General features: G+C 51.0%; 1 protein-coding gene and 1 long non-coding RNA gene across 2 annotated transcripts in view; one reads left to right on the forward strand and one right to left on the reverse strand.

Moving 5' to 3' along the window:
• Positions 1-773: 773 nt before the first annotated feature.
• On the reverse strand, positions 774-15,249 carry LOC102486462 (uncharacterized). Its single transcript, XR_337239.2, has 3 exons — positions 15,167-15,249; positions 11,868-12,970; positions 774-796 (listed from the first exon to the last, which is right to left on the reverse strand). It is a non-coding gene; the product is annotated as an uncharacterized LOC102486462 (long non-coding RNA).
• Positions 15,250-15,392: 143 nt separating this feature from the next.
• The window catches only part of RPH3AL (rabphilin 3A like (without C2 domains)), a 171,638-nt gene continuing 171,606 nt past the window's right edge, over positions 15,393-15,424 (forward strand). Inside the window, exon 1 of the mRNA XM_014583844.2 lies at positions 15,393-15,413. The gene's annotated coding sequence lies outside the window, so the exon portion shown is untranslated. The remainder of the gene's footprint in view (positions 15,414-15,424) is intronic.

The following is a 15,424-nucleotide window of genomic DNA, read 5'->3' on the forward strand; positions in this document are numbered from 1 at the left end:
ATCTTGCAGGAGGTCAGGAGACTTTACAATGATGTTCACTGAGTAACAGGAGAGAGGATGGTTTCATTGTTTGTGTCAGCTTCCTTGTTTATACTTTCTCCTTGTGGTCTCCGTAGCCGTTATTGTAATGAGCAGGTAAGAGCTGAGGTTTCTTTCCCTGTTAGGATCAGATTTTTCCCTTCGGCCAGCACTGACTGGGCATGCCTTGGATAGAGCTCGTGGCTTTATGACTTCCTGTTACTTGCTCAGCTTGGGCCCCGCTCTCTGCTACGTCCTGCCCATGCTGCTAGTGTCTTCCCCAGGCAGACAAGGCTGTGTTCCGTTTTCCGTTTGCAGCAGCAGCAGCCTTAGACTTGGGCAAGAGGAGTCCTTACCCTGGGTCTTAAGCTTCATGGGATCCTGCTCTGACTCAACTGCAGCTATATCCCCACAAGAGACAGGGAATTCTGTCGAATCAAGGGGTCCCGCCCACAGAGCCTATCCTAGCTTCCATCCTCTGGCCCACAGTCTGAATGCCGCAGGCCTTGCAATTTCTTGCCCAGACGACTCCAGCCTCCTTGTAGGGCCTACGTGGGACTCTCTTTTGAGTCCATCCTCGTATGTATCCTTAGGCCCAAGGGAAGCATGGAAGGAAACTTGACAGACCAAGATGTCCAGACCCATGTAAGGGGTCTTCTCAGTGCGGGATGAAGCTGGAATAGGAAAAGGAGAGGATACGCTGTAGATTGGATATCGAACCCTGGAGTTTGAAATCCTGTATTTCAATCTGGCCTTCTGGGTCGTTATGAAGGTGTATCTGTCAAGGAGAACAGTGCACATTTTACTAAACAGTTCATCAATTTAATTGATCTTTTTAAATGTGTAATTTTTAAATCTAAACGTTGGTGTGTGGGCTTTGCAACTGTTAAGAGCAGACTTGTTCTTTATTTTTCCTCCTTTTGTAGCCCACTCCAACCACTCTTGATTCTTAATTCATACCTCATGGCACCAAAAGAAAAAAAGAAAAGAAAAAGAAGAGGGGAAAGGAAAACTCTGCAACTAGTTAAATAAATTGCACTAAGTCCATATAGTGGACTGCCTGGAAGCCTTTTAAAAAAGAGCGAGGCAGCTCAATTTAGGCTGATACCGGACAGTGGCCTAGAGAGGGTGTGCAGGGGAGAGGAGGGAAGTGAGAGCAGTGTTGAGAGTTTGCTAACAGCCGCTTCCCCCTCATCACCTCCCTCCAGCCCCACTAAACTCATTGCTGTTTCTCCAGCCCTCTCAGCTCAGGTTCTGGCACTTGATGCTCCTTCCATACTGGAATATCCTTTACTTTTCTTTTTTCTTTATGCCAGAGGGTGCATACACAAACATGAAACAAGGAGAGAGAGAGAGAGAGAAAGAGAGAGAGAGAAAGTACCCCCAGACAGAGCCTGGTCACACTGTAATCTTTGTCCCTCTAATTTTTCATCCTGTTAGGTTACTGGGCACAGTGTTTTATCAAGCTGGAACTCGAACCCTGGTCAGCTGTGTGGGATCGGGTTTTCTCTGCGCAGCACTTAACCACGGCGTTATGGGCTGGTCTTCCTGCTGCAACATTCTTGCTGTAGCCTTCTTTCATCCAGATGTCACCGTATCAGGGTGCCTTCCTGAGTACCGCCCCCATGTTTCTTGGCTGTCCTTATTTTCTTCCATAGTAGTTATCGTATTTTGATGTATACATCTAATTGTTTGTATAAAACTTATCTCTACTCCAGGCGTGTGTGTGTGCATACCCAAGATGCCGAGAGGAGACTGTAGGAAAAGGGATTGCAGCATGGCCATTCCTCCCGGGGTGGGGGCTGATTTCTTGCTTTCTCTCTCTGTCTCTCTGGCAAGCACATGCACCCTATAGCAAAAATCTCTCTCTCTAAAAAAAGAAAAAAAGTAACCATTTTATAAAGTGATGGAAGAGTTTTGAAATTAGAGAGAGGTGGGACCAGCAGTTAGCGTAATGGCTATGTCTCTGGACTCCCACGTAGTCAACCGCAGTTCGAGTCCCAGACCCGGTGGCTTAAACTCACGCCAGGTGCGTGTGCGTGCGTGCCCAAGATCCTGAGAGGAGAATGGAGAAGGGATTGCGGTGTGGCCATCCCCCTGGGGGGTGATTTCTCGCTTTCTGTCTCTCTGTCTCTCTGTCTGTTTGGCGAGTGCATGTGTCCTATAGCAAAAACCTCTCCAAAAAAAGAAAAAGAAACTAGAGAGAGGTGGCAATTACATAACATTGTGCTGCGTGCGCACACAAGTGCCTGTGTCCTGACTGGCTGAGGCTGGAGGTGGATTGTGGCATGAAGATCCTATTATGGATGCTGTCTCTCTCTTTTTCATAAAATGAATTAATTAGTTTTTATTTGTTTGTTTGTTTTTTAAAAAAGGATGGGATGGTTACACAAGGGGCTTCCCTTGTGTTGGAAATGTTTTATTTCTTTTTTTCTTTTTTGAGAGGTTTTTGCTATAGGGCGTGTATGCTCACCAGACAGAGAGACAGAAAGTAAGAAATCACCCCCCGGGGGGATGTTCACGCCACAATCCCTTCTCCTCCATTCTCCTCTCGGGATCTTGGGCACGCACGCACACGCGCCCGGCGTGAGTTTTAAACCACCAGGTCCAGGACACGAACTGCAGTCGACTGCGTGGGAGTCCAGCGACATAGCCATTACGCTAACTGCTGGTCCCAAAATGTTTTATTTCTCAAGCTGGCAGTGGGTACTTTTTTTTATACTATTCATTATACCTTTTGGTATGTCTTAAACATTTTCTAATAGCAATTTGGACCTCACACAAATCCAACCTGTTCATTGCCTTGGGATGCAATTACAGGCAGGGGCCCCCCCCCCCCCCCCCCCCCCCCCCCCCATAATGTGGAAGTCCTACATCCCAGTACCTTAGAGTGTAACTGTATTAGGAGGTGAGATCCTTAAAGAGGTTAAAATGAGGTCATCAGGGCAGGCCTAAATCCAGCATGGCTGGTGTCCCTATAAGGTTAAGACATAGACCCACACACAGAGAGAACAGGGAGACCCACACACAGAGAGAACAGGGAGAGCCCCACACACAGAGAACAGGGAGACCCACACACAGAGAGAACAGGGAGACCCCCACACATAGAGAACAGGGAGACCCCCCACACACACACACAGAGAACAGGAAGATCCACACACACACAGAGAACAGGGATCCCCACACACAGAGAACAGGGAGACCCACATACAGAGAGAAGAGGGAGACCCACACACACAGAGAACAGGGAGATCCCCACACACAGAGAGAACAGGGAGACCCACACATAGAGAACAGGGAGACCCCCACACACAGAGAGAACAGGGAGACCCACACACAGAGAGAACAGGGAGACCCACACACAAGAGAACAGGGAGATCCACACACAAGAGAACAGGGAGACCCACACACACAGAGAACAGGGAGATCCCCACACAAGAGAACAGGGGGACCCACACACAGAGAACAGGGAGACCCACACACAGAGAACAGGGAGAAAGCCATCCACACGCCAAAGACCAAGACCTCAGAAGAAACCAACCTGCTGACACCTTAATCTCAAACTCCAACTTCCGGAATTGTGAGCCAATACGATTCTGTTGTTGGAGCCACCTCTGTCTGGGTGCTTTACTCAGGCAGCCCTAGTGAGTGAGTACGGTTCCTTTGCCTCCCCCTTCCCCAGCCCTCCAGGGCTCGGCTTCACTCTTCTGCTTCCCACTCTCCGCCTTATAAATGGCTCCCTGGGTGACCTCCTGGTGCATTCAGCCACCAGAGCAGACAAAGGTGGGAAGGCTGTGATCTGCCATTTGCTGAGGACTCCGTCACTGCCACCCTTCCCAACAGCTTCCATTTTAGCATTTCTTTCTTTTTTTTGGGAGAGGTTTTTTGCTATAAGGAGCGTGCGCTCGCCAGACAGACAGAGAGAGACATAGAGACAGAAAACAAGAAATCACCCCCCAGGGGGGATGGTCATGCCGCAATCCCTTCTCCTCCATTCTCGGGACCTTGGACACGCACACACACGCGCCCGGTGTGAGTTCCAAGCCACCGGGTTCGGGACGCGAACCGCAGTCAACTACGTGGGAGTCCAGCGGCATAGCCATTACACTAACTTCTGGTTCTCCCATTTTAGCGTTTCTAAAACCTGTCTTTCAGGACCTAGTCCTGGACTATGCAGAAGCTAGAAGTCCAGAGGAGAAATAGTGAAAATGCCAGGGGCTTAGAAAAAGATCGATGGGCTGACCAAGGGCCTAATGAGGAGGTGCCCAGTGGGGACTTAACGGGGAGTCACCCACAGTGAGAGGTTGTGTCGTATCTTGGTTACACGCATTGGTCCCAGAACCAGGGTTCAGGTGGCTGGTTTTCATATGCAACTGGGCAGTTTCAGTGCCTGACCCAGCGGCTTGAGAAACACGCTGGGTGCTCATGCATATGTGCCCAAAATCCCAAGGGGAGGAGAGATGAAAGAGAAGGGATTGCAACATGACCGTGTGTGCGCAGGCACGTGCGGGCGCATGGGGGGGCGGGGCGGGTATGGAGACTCTGTGTTATTGGCTCACTTTCTCTGTAAATCTAAAACTAAATCTAAAATTAAAGTCTATTAGGGGCCAGGACTAGAGTGCAGCAGGTAGGTGCTACGTAGAGGAAGTGGATCCCACATGGCCAACCTGGGTTGGGGTCCTGGCCCTGGAGGCTTGAAGAGCACATCTGATACATGTGCTCGTGAAACAGAATGGAGAATTGGAAGAAAAAGGATTGCAGCATGACCAGGTCCCGTTAGGGGACCTCTCCCTCTCTCTCGCTCTCCCTCTCTCTCCCCTTCTCCTGTGTGTGTACATGCCCTCTGACATTGAAATAAATACATAATAAAATGTTTATAAAAGGAAAGTGGGCTAGGGAGGAGAAAAGCCATGGGAACTCTAGCTGTGCCAACCTCCTGGAATTTCAGAGTAGGAAAGGTGGGGTCAGTTCCCCTTCATTTCACCCACACCTAGATCCATAGTGATGGAGGGTCTTTGCCAAACGTCCAGGGCTACCTACTCCACTGCTCCAATCCTACCTGGGACAGGCATTTCTGGAAACCAGGAGTGAGGGTTTCTGGGTCTCCCACCTGATGATATGGTGAAAGAGGTGCCAGCCACTGTGAACCTGGACCATTAAGGAGACTCAGAGACTCCTGGGGTGTCCTGCTACTTTATACCAACTTGTCTACACTGCTTGCTCCCCACCTCCAATCTTCCGAAGAGGAAAGTCTGAACCCCAGCTCCTTTAGGAGATTATGGGACTCCCTATCATCCCTACTCCAATCTGGTTCGGTCCTGCAGAGTAGAAAGTGCAGCCTCAAACACACTCCTTGGGTGTTCTTACTACAGGGACCCCTGAGTGAGAGGCTCCCGTCCACACCGCCTACAGCTTCATTGTGCCGTGTGAATGGGAATCGCCTGGCTCGTCGTGGGAACACAGCTCCTCTACAGCAATTTTATGCTCTTTGTAAAGGACTGTCTTCTTGTTTTTATTGTCCACCTTCCAAGCCAGAGATTCCATGAGGACAAGAACTATCCTTTCTTCTTTGAATCCCCAGAGCTTGACACAGTGGCTAGTCTATAGAAAATGCTTAAGCCATGTAGCCTTGTAGCCGTATGAATACACAGTCGATAGGCAGGAGGCCTAGTCAGCACGGGGTACCCATCGTCATCCCCCTGAGATGAAATCATTTCGGCCCCAGATGAAGACACTTGAAAGGCCAGGCACAGTGGTGTGAGCCTATAATTCCAGCTACTCAGGAGGCTGAGGCGGGTGGACTGTGAGCCCAAGGCTGGCCTGGGCAACAAGCTGGCCAACAATGTGGAGAAACTGTGTTCTTACGACAAGCCAGGTGACTTCTGTCACACAGCACCATGACACTACAGGCAGTGTGGACAGGAGTCACCCACACATGGGTCTCCTGGCATTGAGAGAATCCTGGGAGCTGGGACCAGCAGATGGTATAGCAGTTACATTGCTGGAGTCCCACATGGCTGACCATGGTTTGAGTCCCTGGTGGCTTGAAACTCACTCCAACCATGAGCGTGTGCATGCCCAAGATCCTGGGAAGAGAATGGAGGAGAAGGGATTGCAGCTTGACCATTCCCTCGGGGGAGGGGGTAATTTCTCACTTTCGCTCTCAGCCTTGGTCTCTCTCTCTCTCTCTGTCCAGTGTGCACATGTGCCCTAAGGCAAAAAACCTCTAAAAAATATAGAGAAGAGAGAGAATCTGAGAGGTATGTTTGAGGCCTGTTTAAAAAAGAACTGGGCATGGGGGGGCATGCTTGTAGCCCCAACAGGGAGGCTGAGGCAGGAGGATTGGGACAAGGAGACCCCGCCCAGCCCATTTTAGCGTTTCTAAAACCTGTCTTTCAGGACCTAGTCCTGGACTATGCAGAAGCTAGAAGTCCAGAGGAGAAATAGTGAAAATGCCAGGGGCTTAGAAAAAGATCGATGGGCTGACCAAGGGCCTAATGAGGAGGTGCCCAGTGGGGACTTAACGGGGAGTCACCCACAGTGAGAGGTTGTGTCGTATCTTGGTTACACGCATTGGTCCCAGAACCAGGGTTCAGGTGGCTGGTTTTCATATGCAACTGGGCAGTTTCAGTGCCTGACCCAGCGGCTTGAGAAACACGCTGGGTGCTCATGCATATGTGCCCAAAATCCCAAGGGGAGGAGAGATGAAAGAGAAGGGATTGCAACATGACCGTGTGTGCGCAGGCACGTGCGGGCGCATGGGGGGGCGGGGCGGGTATGGAGACTCTGTGTTATTGGCTCACTTTCTCTGTAAATCTAAAACTAAATCTAAAATTAAAGTCTATTAGGGGCCAGGACTAGAGTGCAGCAGGTAGGTGCTACGTAGAGGAAGTGGATCCCACATGGCCAACCTGGGTTGGGGTCCTGGCCCTGGAGGCTTGAAGAGCACATCTGATACATGTGCTCGTGAAACAGAATGGAGAATTGGAAGAAAAAGGATTGCAGCATGACCAGGTCCCGTTAGGGGACCTCTCCCTCTCTCTCGCTCTCCCTCTCTCTCCCCTTCTCCTGTGTGTGTACATGCCCTCTGACATTGAAATAAATACATAATAAAATGTTTATAAAAGGAAAGTGGGCTAGGGAGGAGAAAAGCCATGGGAACTCTAGCTGTGCCAACCTCCTGGAATTTCAGAGTAGGAAAGGTGGGGTCAGTTCCCCTTCATTTCACCCACACCTAGATCCATAGTGATGGAGGGTCTTTGCCAAACGTCCAGGGCTACCTACTCCACTGCTCCAATCCTACCTGGGACAGGCATTTCTGGAAACCAGGAGTGAGGGTTTCTGGGTCTCCCACCTGATGATATGGTGAAAGAGGTGCCAGCCACTGTGAACCTGGACCATTAAGGAGACTCAGAGACTCCTGGGGTGTCCTGCTACTTTATACCAACTTGTCTACACTGCTTGCTCCCCACCTCCAATCTTCCGAAGAGGAAAGTCTGAACCCCAGCTCCTTTAGGAGATTATGGGACTCCCTATCATCCCTACTCCAATCTGGTTCGGTCCTGCAGAGTAGAAAGTGCAGCCTCAAACACACTCCTTGGGTGTTCTTACTACAGGGACCCCTGAGTGAGAGGCTCCCGTCCACACCGCCTACAGCTTCATTGTGCCGTGTGAATGGGAATCGCCTGGCTCGTCGTGGGAACACAGCTCCTCTACAGCAATTTTATGCTCTTTGTAAAGGACTGTCTTCTTGTTTTTATTGTCCACCTTCCAAGCCAGAGATTCCATGAGGACAAGAACTATCCTTTCTTCTTTGAATCCCCAGAGCTTGACACAGTGGCTAGTCTATAGACAATGCTTAAGCCATGTAGCCTTGTAGCCGTATGAATACACAGTCGATAGGCAGGAGGCCTAGTCAGCACGGGGTACCCATCGTCATCCCCCTGAGATGAAATCATTTCGGCCCCAGATGAAGACACTTGAAAGGCCAGGCACAGTGGTGTGAGCCTATAATTCCAGCTACTCAGGAGGCTGAGGCGGGTGGACTGTGAGCCCAAGGCTGGCCTGGGCAACAAGCTGGCCAACAATGTGGAGAAACTGTGTTCTTACGACAAGCCAGGTGACTTCTGTCACACAGCACCATGACACTACAGGCAGTGTGGACAGGAGTCACCCACACATGGGTCTCCTGGCATTGAGAGAATCCTGGGAGCTGGGACCAGCAGATGGTATAGCAGTTACATTGCTGGAGTCCCACATGGCTGACCATGGTTTGAGTCCCTGGTGGCTTGAAACTCACTCCAACCATGAGCGTGTGCATGCCCAAGATCCTGGGAAGAGAATGGAGGAGAAGGGATTGCAGCTTGACCATTCCCTCGGGGGAGGGGGTAATTTCTCACTTTCGCTCTCAGCCTTGGTCTCTCTCTCTCTCTCTGTCCAGTGTGCACATGTGCCCTAAGGCAAAAAACCTCTAAAAAATATAGAGAAGAGAGAGAATCTGAGAGGTATGTTTGAGGCCTGTTTAAAAAAGAACTGGGCATGGGGGGGCATGCTTGTAGCCCCAACAGGGAGGCTGAGGCAGGAGGATTGGGACAAGGAGACCCCGCCCAGATAAATAAATGAAAAGACACTCAAGGTATGAGTCAGTGGAGCTGCAAGTATATAAATGCGTGGCTTCCATCTGGCTTTCTGAAATGAGAACAGATTGCCGAGTTTCCTCTTTGACTGTCCCATCGTGTCTGTGCGATGTATCACAGGAAATGTGCAGAGGGAGCTGTGGCTTATTGGGCCCAAAGCACTCAGCTGCTTGGAAGCGAGGAGGAGGGAGTCTGAGCTTTCACTGCTAATTTCTGCCAGTGTGTCTCTGGGCACATGAAGAAAGCACGTCAAGGGCCTAAGGACATGAGTCTCTATACATCGGCAGCACTTGGAAATACATGAACTCTACGATGAGGACGCATTCTGTCCATAGTCTCCAGTCAGCCAGGGGGCCCAGCAGTGGGAGGAATCAGCGTAAGCCGATATCTACTCACCCTTGTCTCAGGTTCTATAGAAGACAGACATCCTTGGGACCAGCAGGTGGTGTGGTGGTTAAGGTGCTGGACACTCCTATGTGGCCAATCATGGTTCAAGTCCCGGACCTGGTGGCTTGCTTTCTCACTTTCTTTCTCTCTCTCTCTCTGTGTATCTCTCTCTGGTCAAATTAAAATAAATGAATGAATAAATAAAAATAAAGTAAATAATTATTTTTTTTAAAAAAAGAAGACAGACATCCTTAGGCTGGCCCACAGTGTAGTCGTTAAGCACTCTGCAGAGGGAGCTAGATCCTATGTGGTCAACCGTGGTTCGGATCTCTGCCCTGGTGGTTTGAAAAACATGTCAGGCATGGAGACCAGCAGATGGTGTAATGGTTACATTGTTGGACTCCCACGTAGTCGACTGTGGTTTAAGTCCCAGACCCGGCGGCTTCAAACTCACACTGGGTGCATGTGTGTGCATGCCCAATATTCCGAGAGGAGAACGGAGGAGAAGGGATTGCGGCATGGCCATGCCCCCTGGGGGCTGATTTCTCACCTTCTGTCTCTCTGTCTCTCTGTTTCTCTCTGGTGAGCACATGTACCCGATAGCAAAAACCTCTCAAAAAAAACCTGAAAAACATGCTGGGCATATGTGTAGATGCCCTGCTCCTTGACATTAACTTTACACTGTTTACAAAGGACCGTCTTCTTATTTTTATTTTTTAAAGAATTATTGGGAGCAGCAGTTAGCGTAATGGCTATGTTGCTGACCTCCCATGTAGTCGACTGCGGGTCGAGTCTCAGACCCGGTGGGTTAAACTCACACCGGGCACGTGTGCATGCATGCCCAAGATCCCGAGAGGAGAATGGAGAAGGGATTGCGGCGTGGCCATCCCCCTTGGGGGATGATTTCTCACCTTCTGTCTCTCTGTCTCTCTGTTTCTCTCTGGTGAGCACATGTACCCGATAGCAAAAACCTCTCAAAAATTATTTATTTAATTTTACTTATTATTATTATTATTTTAAATTTGCTATAGGGGACATGCACTCCCCGGCCAGAGAGATAAAGAGAAAGCAAGTTGCCATATCCAGGATATGAACCACGCTCAGCCATGTGCGTGCAACACCTCAGTCCAGCACCTCAGCCACCATGCCACCATGCCACCTGCTGGACCCCATGTCTTCTTATTGGCTATTTACTTATTTATTTATTTTTGAGTGTTTTGTTGTAGTGTGCTCACTGAGAGAGAGAGACAGGAAGCGAGAAATCACCCCCCGGCCATGCCTCAATCCCTTCTCCTCCATTCTCCTCTCTGGATCTTGGGCATGCATGCACACGCACCCAGGGTGAATCACAAGCCAACAGGTCTGGGACTCGAACCGCAGTCGGCTACATGGGAGTCCAGCAACATAGCTGTTATGCCAACTGCTGGTCCCCACACCCACCTCTTTAAGGAAGGTTTTGCATATTGTCCAGCTGGCTTTTGTCTCAGTCTCTCAAGTAGCTGGAACGATGGGAAATACCCATAGTTGAAGTCAGAGCAGGATCCATGTCTAATTCAAGGCACCAAGTCTCCTGAGGCTCCTTACTGGGCACCGTCCCACCCTCTGAAGTTCTGCACTCTTGAAACTCAACCTTTGAGTTTGCTGCCCAAATCTATCACATGGAAGTGTCAGAAAGACAGAAAACTGAAGATTTTTCTCCACTCTAAATCAAATTCTAGTTCTTTATTATATTAGTTTCCTGGGGCTGCCCCAACAAATTGCCACGAACTGGGTGGTTTAAAATAAAATTAATTGTGGCCAGCAGGTGGAGTGATGGTTAAGGTGCCAGACCCCTGCATGGCTGACTGCGGATGAGTCCTGCACCTGAGAGCTAGCTTTCTCACTTTCCCTTTCTCTCTCTGCTCAGCATGTGTGCCCTATAGCAAAGTTTGAAAAACCAATAATAACAAATAAAACTAAATGAATAATCCTTAAGACAAAATTAATGTCTCTTCCCACAGTTCTGGCAGGAAGGTGTCTGCGATCAGGTGTCAGCAGGGCTATGCTCCCTCTGACGGCTCTGGGAGGAAATCAGTCCTTCCTGCCTCTCCTGGCTTCGGGAGGCTCCAGGTGTTCCTTGGTTTGTGGCTGCATCGCTCTGACCCTTCCTCCATCTTTGCGTGGCCTTCCCTCTTCTCTGGGTCTCTCTTTTTTATTTCTGGAGAGGTTTTTGCTATAGGGCGCATGCACTCACCAGAAAGACAGAGAGAGACATAGAGACAGAAAGTGAGAAATCACCCCCCGGGGGGATGATCACGCCACAATCCCTTCTCCTCCATTCTCCTCTCAGGATCTTGGGCATGTATGCACACGCGCCCGGCAGGAGATTAAGCCACCAGGTCTGGGACTCGAACCGCGGTGGACTACATGGGAGTCCAGAGACATAGCCATTACCCTATCTGCTGGCCCCTCTGGGTCTCTCTTATAAGGGTATTGGACGGGCGGCCTTGCTAGATATCCAGGGTGCCCTCATGGCGTGATCTTTAATTTAATTACATCTGCAAAGTCCCTTTTTCAGAAAAGGTCACAGTTATAGGTCCTGGGGGTTAGGGTGTGGGTGTATCTTTTTCAGGCCACCATCTGACACAACAGGTCTGTAAATCCCAGCCTCAATCTTTCTTAATCCCATGCCTCCCCCTCCCTGCAGCATAGGAGGTGATGGGGGAAGGGCTCCCCTTTCTCCCTTATCCTTCTGCCTTTGCCTCCTCCAGATTCAGGTATTTGGGGGTTTCTCTAGGAGCCCCTTTATGATGCACTTGCAGGCCGGCATCTGGACCCCATGCTTACCTCCAGAGGAGCGTCATTCAGCTTCTGGACTGGGGTTCCCTTGCCTCCTTGGCCACCTTCTCGGGTGGTGCCCCTTCAAGGCTGCTTGAGTCCAGCCCTCTTCCAGCTTCCTCTTGGCTTCTAGGAAACTCCTGGTCAGATGTGGGAAACGCAGGTCTGGCCTATCCCTACTCCGTGTCGTCCCACTACTGCAAGCACCGAACACCCCACCACCTGCCAAACTCTGTAGACTAGAAATAGCACCCCACAATGAGGCAGGGTCGCGTCACAATCCCTTCTTCATTTCTCCCTCCTTCAAGCATGCTCCTGGTGTTTTACAGGCTCCTGGGGCTGAGATTTAAGCTGTGGTCAGCCATGTGGGATTCAGCTCCCTTAAAAGGCCAGCCCTGGAGGTAATGTTCGTGGCCCCAGCCCAGGGGTGCCCCCGACACTTGCATTTGGTGAGTAGCAGCCGGAGAGCTGCTTACCCACTCACAGTGCCCGGACAGTCCGACAACAAGGGGTCATCCAGCTCAGGATGCCAGGGGTACTGTGGCCCCCACTCTGGGTTCACAACCGCGCCCAGTTCCAGCAGGCAGAACCAACGGCCCCAACCTCCTCTCACCATCTCTGTTCCTGGGGCACAAGAGGCACCCATCTTGTAAACTCCCTTTGTTTCTTGGTAAGGAGGGCTCTGGCGGGTGTGTGTGTGTAGGGCGTGGTGGGGGAGAGCGGGAGAGAGGGTGGTGGGAGGGGGAAGCATAGGGAGTGATCATGCCAAGTTCATCTTCTCCTAGGCCACTGCTGTGCCACCTTGGGCGATACCCCCAGAACTCGGCCACTGCTCTCAGAGAGAAGAGGCAAAGGTCGAAAGACCAGCTTGGCCTCCTCTTGGAGTCTTGAAGGGTGTCTGGCAGCTCTTCTCCAGCGGGCTCAGGCCATCTCGCATTGTGGGGGGAGTGGAACCAGCCACTGCGGACCAAGGAAATAAACTCTGGGGCAGGAGAGGAGGTGGTCTCCGGACCAAGCTGGGACGCTGCGCCTGCTTTTCACGTGGGAGGTCCTCGTAGAGTGCAGTCAGGGAAGGTGACTTTGTTACTGTCATCGGGACGCTCTGGAAAGACCTGGGAAGACAGGGGTCAAGTGAAACATGAGAGGCTGCAGTCTAGGGAGAGCTGGCGCAGAGCAGGGTGAGCACCTGTTTACCGAGCATTCACAGTGGAGGAGCGAAAGGTTAGAGGGGATTAGCTTCGTAGGGGCGCCAGAGGGTACAGCTTTCAGTCAGGAGGAAGCTGCTCAGATAGTCAGTAGGCCAAAGAGAAGCTGGGCCACCCCGAGTCAGCGTGTGCCCTGTTGCGTGTCACTGCGCAAGCAATGGAGTGAGCAATGATTGTCGGGTGGCTAGGTGGGCCGAGGCCTGTAGAATCGCTGCCCTCTTGAGATTTTTTTTTTTTTTTTGAGGTTTTTGTCTTAGGGTATGTGCTCACCAGAGAGAGAGGGACAGAAACAGAGGGAAAGTGAGAAATCACCCCCCGGGGGGGTAGCCACACCACAGTCCTTTCTCCTTCATTCTCCTCCCAGGGTCTCAGGCATGCACGCACTTGTACCTGGTGTGAGTTTCAAACCACCAGGTCTGGGACTCGAACTGGGGTCTACCATGTGGGAGTCCAGTGATGTAACCGCTACACCACTTGCTGGCCTCCAGAATTTTATTTATTTATTTATTTTAGTGATAAAGAGCATATGCACGAGAGAGACAGACACGGAGAGAGGGGGAGAGAGAGGTACTCTCCACAGGGTCTCGGCACTCTGCCATCCCCTTTCTCTAGCCCTCCAGCTCCTTTCCCTATGTCAGCTCAGCCGGGGACTCTGAACCGCGGTCAGTTAGTCATATAGTCTGTAGCCTTGCCGGGCACTTGTGCTACCTTTGAGCCACAGTGGCTGGGCCTGCTTGAGGTTTTTTAGGATTGGTGAGTTGCCCCTGGTGGTGGTGATAATAACTCCCAGTGATGAGCCAGGCCTTGGCTGAGGGGCTTCCCCTGCAGGACATGCATAAATTTTACTCAAACCTCACAACAGGATGACTTTTTAAAATTTGAATTGTATTCATTGTCATTATATTTATTTTTAAAGAATTATTTTATTTAACTTTATTTATTTAATTTTGAATGGAGAGGGACAGAGTGAGAAAGAGAGAAGGAAAGTGAGAAAGCAAGCTGCCAGGTCCAGGACTTGAACTGTGGTCAGCCATATGCCTGCCACGTCAAGGACTTGACCTGCAGTCAGCCACGTAGGAGTCCTGAGCCTTTAACCACTGTGCCATCTGCTGGCCCCCATTATTTTATTTTATATACATATATATTTTTTTCTTTTTATGGAGAGGTTTTCTGCTATAGGGCGCGTGCGCTCACCAGACAGACAGAGAGACAGAAAGTGAGAAATCACCCCTCAGGGGGGATGGCCATGCCGCAATCCCTACTCCTCCATTCTCCTCTTGGGATCTTGGGCACGCATGCACACGTGCCCGGCGTGAGTTAAAGCGGCTGGGTCCAGGACTTGAACCGCAGTCAATGACATGGGAATCCAGCGACATAGCCATTATGCTAACTGCTGGTCCCTTATATTTTATTTTTTAGAGTTGGCCAGAGAGAAACAGAGAGGGAGAGGGAAAGTGAGAAAGCAAGGTGACAGGTCGGAGACTCAAAACATGGTTAGCCATGTTGGAGGCCAGCTGTCTTAACCACTGCCACCTGCATAAGTGGGGGCTGCTGCACTAATCCAGGAACCAGGACCTCCAGATTTGGGGGTCTGGGGAAACTGCCCTTACCTGGTTCTCCAGCCCCTCCACCCCACCCCTTTGACATGTACTTGCCTGGCCACTGATTAACAGGGCTATGTCAGGAAATTACTTCATAAAAATGTTTCCCCCTTAGAGAATGGGGGGTACAGGGCTAGTGCTGTCCTTCCTCTCCCACCCCTATTCCCACTCCATCTGGACACAAAGCCAGTCCCCACGGCCCAGAGAAGTGGACATGGAGAACAGAGTAGATTATTTGGAAACGGTGGAGCCAAGGCTGCTGAGAGGTTTTTTGCTTTTCTGGCTGCTTCCTTGAGGGACTGTAGCCAGTTGCCTCGGTTGGTGCCTCCTCAGTAGGGCCCTCGCTCACTGAACGCCTAGATGCTGAGCTCCGTCCAGTGCCAGCCACTATCCCCGGTCCTGGAACCCGCACCTGCTCTCCTGCCTCCACTAGACTGGGCCATGTCTATACACAGCCTCGGATTAGAGTTTAGGGACTTGAAGCTGAACTCTAATCTAATACCTTGAAGCTGTTCGGGGAAAACCAATAGCAAGAAGGAGCTTTTCAGGCCCTTTCGGTAGCGAGGGTGGCCACTCAGAGGGGCCCTCTTCTTTCAGGCGACCTCAGGCCCAGGTTGTTCAGGCGGCAGCAACAGGTCCAGGTCCGACAGGGGCGGGGCGGGGCGGGGCGGAGCGGCCACCCGGGTTCCCGCGGCCGCCGCCCGAGGGCAGCCAGGGAGCGCACCCGGGCCACAGGGCCGAGCCCCCAGGTGAGACTTAA

Source organism: Tupaia chinensis, unplaced genomic scaffold (assembly GCF_000334495.1).
Source record: "Tupaia chinensis unplaced genomic scaffold, TupChi_1.0 Scaffold144899_1, whole genome shotgun sequence".
In the NCBI taxonomy this organism is placed as follows: Eukaryota; Metazoa; Chordata; class Mammalia; order Scandentia; family Tupaiidae; genus Tupaia; species Tupaia belangeri.